We start from the raw sequence: 8,084 nt of genomic DNA on the forward strand, positions 1-8,084 counted from the left end.
CGCTTTTTCAAATTTCAACACACATGGACACACGAGTCCAAAGAGAACAGAAAAGGTCCATTAAAACAAGGAAAGTTGTGTTTTTTGCATCGACGTGTCATCAAGGTGAGGCTAAAGAAGAATTTTACTTAATGTATGTTTTTTTTTTTAATCTTGTGAAATATCTGCACCTTCATAAAATTTTTTCTATAGCACTTCATTTCGTTCGGGATACCTGGATGCTGAAGAGGCGAACGCCGTCGTAGGGCAAACGCAGGGCGACGGGCAAACACACACGCACACACACACACACATCCTTTTCAGGTCATTAACTTCAGCGTGATTTTTACCCTTGGGATCAAAAGACACACACACACACACACACACAGGGAGAACATAAAATCTACACAAGAGGGATTCAAACCCACAACATTAATGCTGTGAAGCCACAATGCTAACCATTGCACCACCATGTGGTGTGATTGTGTAACACGTTACATATGTCAAGCTTTGAATGCTTTACTTACAAACCTATTTCTAAAACTTTTTGTTCATATTTCTTCATTGTGTGCTAGTTATTTGTTTTAGATATTCATATTCAATCTAACAACTAACATTTCCAAACATTTTTTTTGTTTGTTTTTTTGTTGTTGTTTTTTCTCAATTACAGATTAAATAAAGTCCACTTTAAAAAGAATATGTTTGATAAGTACTAACCCATCAGATGTGGTTTGCTGCCAAGGTATTGTTCTGTGTGTGTTGTAAACACTCGCAGATCAGTGTCTGTTAGCTATCCTCTGTCATTACACATCAGTCCGGTCAGCCATTTTGTTGACTCACTGGAGCAGACGTACAGTTCGTCAGGAGGCCAGCAGGGGGCGTGTTGCGGTGATCCTGTGGTAATAAGCATAAACTGCTTGTTCATGTCCACGAGGGGGAAATAGCCTTTATTTTTGCCTCTGCCATAATCTGTCATCGGGGCTAGTTCCTCTGCAGATTAAATGCTCATTCAATAAAGTCTGTGACATTAGGGGGGTGGGTTCGGTAGCTGTGCTCTCTCCTGATCTGTGCTTTTCTCTTTCCTGCACACGTCCACGCACACCAGATGAGGTCTGCCAGATAAGGTCCTCAGTGGATGTGGTAGCCTAACACACTGAGAACTTCACGTTGGACAAGTACCTCCCGAGACACACAGCAGAATTACACCGTGACACTGTGCACGCTAGAACACGCTGGCGTTTCAGATGAGCGAACGACATCGAGGAGAACTTGTAATTTGTGGTGTGATTACATGCTGACATTGAGGAGACACGACATGACAGGTTATTATTGGACACAATACAAAGGGATTGATAATAGATTTGTGATTCAATAATTGCATGTAATTTACAAACATATACACTGTTATGTTGGGAAAACAGTCATCCATTCAGAGAAGTGTTGGTTTTAATCACTTAAAACGTTGTATTTCTTCCATTAAAATAAACATTTGTTCTAATCATTTGTTCTAATCAAAAACAACAGTAAAAACAAGTATGATATCAAAAGTGTCCAACAGTGTCATTTCTATCATCAGTTGGTTCCAATGTAATCAGCTCTTTTAAATTTATTAATTTCACGCTGAATAAAGCATTTATATCATTGTTGTTGCTGTCTTTTTTCTTGCTGTGGTAGCGAGCTACAAAATAACTAAGGTACAAGAGAAAAAAAGGAAAAGAATTTGGGGTTGTAATGTTTTATCAACACGGGACTGCAGAATGTTGCAGCTCCGTGAACAGCTGTGAAGAAGAGGCGTCATACAGAATAACCTGACGTTCCTTATATTTAAAGAACGTCATGCAGGTTGACTCTCCAGGATCCGTCCCTGTCAGCTGGAAGCCTTCACAGATGCAAATGACGATTCCATGGTTACGTACACAGCTATTTGCTTACTATTGAAGTATGAATATTAAAAACACAATTCAACCCCAGCAAACAGCATACGTCGCTTTTTGCTGTGACTGGTGTGAAAGTTTGGGCGGAAATCGTCTTCAGCAGATACCATTGTCTAGAAAGGTTTTGGGTTTTTTTTTCTCCAGCCAAGCCAAGAGACACTTTAAATTCCGGTATATTTTTTGGTTGTTGTGCGTATCCAGTGTACTGTGTACTGCATTTAATGTATGTATCCAAAAAAAATCCCATTTATCGCCAACTTATGTCAAGCTTGATTTGTTTTTCCAGCGATCACGGGTTAATCCTGCAGTCCACACTTCCTGTTCCCTCACTACATTTCAAACAATGGACAATGTGTGGAAATACAATTGCTCTGCAATTTCCATCGCTTTAAATACCAGAAGTAACTGGACTTTCTTGAAATTCTGGACATTTCGTAATGTTGAGAACATTACTACATTGCGAATTGTTGAGTCATTAACTATAGTTCAGTTTTAGGAGTTTGTTTCACCCAGTTTGTTGAGTCATGTGCGGGGAGGGGGTTGGGGGGGCTGAGTAAGTAAGGGTACATCCACATGACGAAAAAAACGATCTTTTATTTCCCCAGCCTTCCCCAAAGAAATTATGTCCACACCTCAGTATGAACACGGCTCAACACAAGGCTTCAGGGCATGTAGTACACATGCCGGGCCTTTAGGGGCGCTGTTACTTTGTTTACAAGTGGATGAGCAGAAGGAAGGCGAGGGAGGGAGAGATATGCGCATATGCATCAACAGGCTACATAGCCTCCGGCAGTCTCTGCAAGATGGATTAGCAACAGTGAAAGAATCTTTCCTCTTTGGGAGCTGGGATAAAAACTTTGTGGATAGAGTGGATCCGCACACCAGTACCGTTTACATGATACTGGTGTGGATCCGCACACCACTATCATGTAAACGGATGCCTCAAAAGTGAAGAAAGTTTTGCGGATACACTTGTATTAGTTGTCGCGTAAAACGGGGCCTGGCACTTGTCGCGAGTCCTAAAGGCTCCGTTATCAAGACAACGAAAACGAGTATATCTGCAAAATGTTCTTCACCTCTGTTTACATGACTCCTTTATTCGAATCCACATCATATGTGACTTTATGTTTTAGACCGCCTCGCAAAGTGGAACTATTCTTTCACGGGTGCGATTCCCCCTTGCAGAGACTGTTGGAGGCTATGGAGCACTGTTACTGCACATGCACACCTCCGCCATGATAAATAGTTCTTCGGCTCACGTGCCAGTAAAATACGGAAGAGTATTAGGCCCACCGAATAAGAAAAAATTTGGAGATAAAAAAAAGAACATTCTCATGTAGACAATCTCAGTCAATCCCGGGAAGCCAGCCCAGCCAAGGGTTGGCCAAAATGGGACAAACCTCCAGGTGCCAGCGCGGGCCCAACCGGAGCCAGAGGGGGTCAACCTGCACACTCCAGCCCCACCCAGACCCGGGCCGGAGCCTAAGCCAATATCAGCTTAGGATGTGTCCCCAGCACATCAGGGCCCCAGAAGACACAGGAGATCCATCACCTGCACACCCCGGCACCCCCAGGTCCAACACGAGACCGGCTCGCCACATGTGGCAGCCCCACGCCGGCGCAGTGAGCACCACCAAGTCGGTGAGCCTCCCAGTTGTGGGTTTTTCGCAATATGTCAGTAAAAGTGCCTGATTGAACAAGCGCCCACTGTGTCTCTTGGCAGCTACTCCTTTAGCAGAGAGGTGAATGAGCACGGGATGTGAATCAGGTGCACTGCCTCATCCTTCTGCCACATACCCCCACCGCCAGATTTAGTCATTGCTGCCGGTGTGTGCGGGGACCGCCTCCGCACCATCCCGTCAAGGCCTTCCTCTGTGGAGCCGGGACCGGAGCTGGGACCAGATCAGCTTGCCTCTCCTACCCTACCCCTCCTACCTGGTCTGCCACCACCGCCATTCCGGCCGTCACCGACATGCGCCACTCCGGAGCCCTGGAGTGCTATACTCCGGCACCACCGGCGCGGAGATGGGAATTCCAAAAACCTTTCTTTTATTACAGTTTTTCTCGATTGATAAGACACTAAATTCCATTCCCTGCATAGAGTCACTGCACACATTTCTCAAAAACAGGCCTCTGGTGTCAAAACCTTGAACACTAGTAATGGTTTGCATACAGTTTCCAAAACTCTTGCACTCTTTTTGCGAAACACTGAACATCGTTTTTTGCTCATTTGAAAACACTTTTCACTCACAGCACACATTTGTTTTTGTCTAACATTATTTTTATTTTGTAATGTACAGTCAGGCACTGCAATGGCCCCCTCTAATTCATTTATCGGATGCCTTTTGCGTTTTGTCATTTTTGAGGATTGTATCTTTTTTTTTTTTTCAGACTTCATGTGAAAACACAGTAAGAGAAGAGTGTTTTGTATTTACCAATACAGTGACCTACTTTTGCTTTGTGTGCGCTGATTTCGAAAACAAAGTTAAAATTTTGACAATAAAGTGTGCTTTTGACACAAGTGTGCAGCGAACTATGTCCTAATAAACAAAACAGGGTGCAGTGTTTGGGGAAATGTGTGCTATTTTTCAAGAACGGTGTCTTATCGATAGAGAAAAAACTGTAAATAAATGAAAACCAAGCTTCATACATGTACAGCTCCTCTTGCAGGCTCTGTCCAGTGTCTGTGTCTCCTCCACCTGTCACACTGTGTCTCTGGGCGGCTCCTCCTTTATGGGCAGAGAGGTGAATGAGCACCTGAAGTGAATCAGGTGCTCATTCACCTCTCTGCCACAGAATGTTTTGGGTTTTTTTATTTTTGTATAAAAGCTTTTTTTTTTTAGGGTTTTCCTTTGCCAGCTGATTTATTTCTGTAAGGGGCTTTTTCAATCTTCAAATTATGAATAGACCAAGGAGCTTAAAGCAAGAAAGATATAGATAAAGTTAATCAATATATTCTATGAAGTCATTGCAGTCAGTGGAATCCTTTTTTAACCTATATTGTCATCTGTGTCTGTTTTTGAAACTGTTTTTAAGAATGGTATGGAGGAAAATAGACTTTCAAAGGGAGGTTAATTCAAAAAAGTATTTCGGTAAGTTGCTGGTCCAGTGCCATCCATTGCTCAACATTAAAAATAACATGTTAGCTTCCACAAATACCTCTACAAACTGAGCTGTAGCCCACTATTTCTATAAGTTGTGCGTTGACTTTCACTGGGTGTAGAATAGAATCCAGACCCTCATCAAAGTGGTAAAGAGTCGGGATCCCTCAATGGAGCTCTGATGTTGACAAAGCTTTTTGTTTTGTGCTGCATTGCTGTTTCGTCATGACTTGTCTCACAAACCTCTTCTGTGGAAGAGTGACTTGCTTTGTTTTGCAAAATAAAAAGGCAAACTTCGATTCAATTCAATTTAAGAGATCGCTTATTAGCTCCGGTTCAGAGTTTGTGGGCTTGTTAATGTCGCCCAAACCAAACAGTTTTTCTCTTCAGGGAAAAACTCTGATTAGGATCAAATAAGGTATTGTGAACATGTTCTTAGTCACTGGTACTTTAGCTGTAATAAGTTGTAAACATGATCAGAAAATATCCATCTGAAAACATGCAGACCCAGAAACATATTTACTTTTGGGTACGTCTGAAATGTCCCTCTGAACTCCTTATCTGTTGACTTTCACTTTACCCCGGAACTGTTTTGTGTCGCGGCCATGATAAGGACTGTCCGAATTCTCAATAAGCAAAGATAAGGAGGCTCGTTGCTTCCTTTACAGCCTCCTTAAGCATAGGATAGCACTGATGCATCCTTTCACAACGGAGCTCATGCTGCCCCACAATTCCTTGTGGCGACAGCATTTTAAGGGACCCGCTCATCCAAGCATTTATGGAAAATCACCCTGGTGGAAAAAGGACGCAGATCATGTAAGTACCTAATCGATAATCTGCTTTGAGCAACTTTAAATCATCTAAAACCCAAATGCGCTTTTTATAGTCCATTTTTGTAAACTTGTAGTTCCTTCCAACACTACGGCAGACGTCACTGACTTGTGCTGTCGCATTATTATGACGTCGCTCAGTGAAAGTGCGGTCCGACTGCCACCCCAACGTGATCGCCTTTCACTAACTACTTTAGGAAGCCTTCTCACACCTTTCCTTAACCCCGTGATGTCATCCACAGGGTTGTGTGAAAGTCGATAGATAAGGAGAAAGGAGTCATTTTTTGCACACACCCTTTGTTTAATAGGAGTGGAAAAGATGGCCGCCATACACTGTGCGTGTGCAAGATGCATGCTGCCTGCCACGATGTCTCCAATTTTATCCCCACTTTTGACTATGTTTATGACTTGGACGCATCCTTCCAGGTGTATTGGTGACCTTTTCTTCACTCTTCTTCACACAACATGCCTCATTTTTCAGACGTAATGGTGAATGGTCTGTACTTTTTGCTTTGTTAGTGTTCCTATGGCCAGCCGGATTTGTGTTTATGAGGGAACAGTTGCACTCAGGCCGGCTGGCTATGCCCCACTCCCTGCACTGGAACAAGAGAGCTGGATCACAAAAGGGGGAGTTTCAATGGCACCTCAGTACTTGCTTCTGGTGGAGAGCCCGCCACCAACAACTCGGGCTGTCAGGAGGTCGTCAGTGGCCGCTCTGGTGACACTGCAGGGCTGGTTTGAGGTGACAGGCTGGCTGGGACTCGACAAGGACATCAATATCCTCACAGAGTGTTACCATTTAAATAAACTTCTGTGTGGATTCCGTCATCCCAGCCAGGACTGTCCTTTGTTATGCTAACAATAAGCAAGGGAAAACAAAGGACACCAAGGCCATCCTCAACAAAAACAAGAGGACTTCAAGCTTGGTGACAAGTTGGAGGTGAGAAAAAAACAGGAAGGAAGATAAAGATCCAAGAGGTGAAGGAGAAATGCAAGAGGAAGTTGGAAGCTCCAGAAGAACAATATGAGAGAAATCTGGACTGGTATGGGAACCATCATTGGATAAAGACAGTCCACCAGCAGAGGGTGGATTAGATTGGTGGACAGAGCTGATGAACTTAGGAGCTGTCCAAACCATGAAACCGGTTAACCTAAACGTTCTGTTTTTGGCCTGTCATCCACATGAGGCGGTGTTTTAGTTTTTTGGGAACACGGGTCCCTCCCACCTGCCCCACCACGGTCCGCAATGTCACTTAAAGGTATAGTAGAGGATTTTCTTCTTCCGGGTGGATCTAAAAAATAACTGGTCCTCCCAATTGTCAATCATTCTGGTGATATATGACGTAAGCCCGTCGTACGTGCTTGTTCCTGCGCGCAGCTCACTCCACACGGTTCTCATCATTCCGGTGGCTGTCCCGACGCATTATTGTTGGACATTTTTACACAGTTTCACCCCCTCTGGTGCAAATCTTCTTGTAAAGTGAGCTTATGTGAGCGATGCCGATTTGTGACTTGTAAACAGAGCGTGCACGAGGAGAACTGGGCTCGTGCATGTCTCTCGCACGCGTTTTAGTAGGCGTTCCGTCTCGGGAACAGGTACAGCGTTGCGCATGCGCATTTTTTTCAAACGGTGGAGAGGGCGGTTCTTTCCTAAAATTCCTGAAAATCCTCCTGTATACTTTTAATAACCACCACAATCAGAGACACAAGCTCCGGTGGAGCTGCAGAAGTTAATGACCCTCGGAGCAGGAAGAGCACGGCCAGAGATGTATAGAACTCAGAGTTATATAGAGGTTTATGAGCAGGAGTGGACTTCTAAATTTATATCTGCTCTGTCTTCTGCATTTTTGGTGTGTTTGGTGAGTCACAGCGCCCCTAAAGGCCGGGCATGTGTACTGCATGCCCTGAAGCCTCGTGTTGAGCCGTGTTCATAGTGACGTTTGGACAGAAATGTTTTTGAGAACCTCGGGGAGAAAAAAAGATTGTTTTGGCTTATGTGGATGTGGTCTAAGTGTTTAAGTGCACATAGTTGATAATAATGTTACTTGAGAGAAGGGAGCCCACCAAAGTTCAGTTTTGTCCTGAAGTGCTGTATTAGTATTGGCATTGTATTAGTAGAAATAAAACAAAGCCATTGGTCTCCCTTGTCTATGCAGTACCAACTGCAGTTTTCTGTAGATTCTTTCATCTCAAGACAGTGAGTCAAGACTTAAAATGTTGCCAGTTGACCATGGTAGTAC

This window comes from Blennius ocellaris (genome assembly GCF_963422515.1).
Source record: "Blennius ocellaris genome assembly, chromosome: 3".
Lineage (NCBI taxonomy): Eukaryota > Metazoa > Chordata > Actinopteri > Blenniiformes > Blenniidae > Blennius > Blennius ocellaris.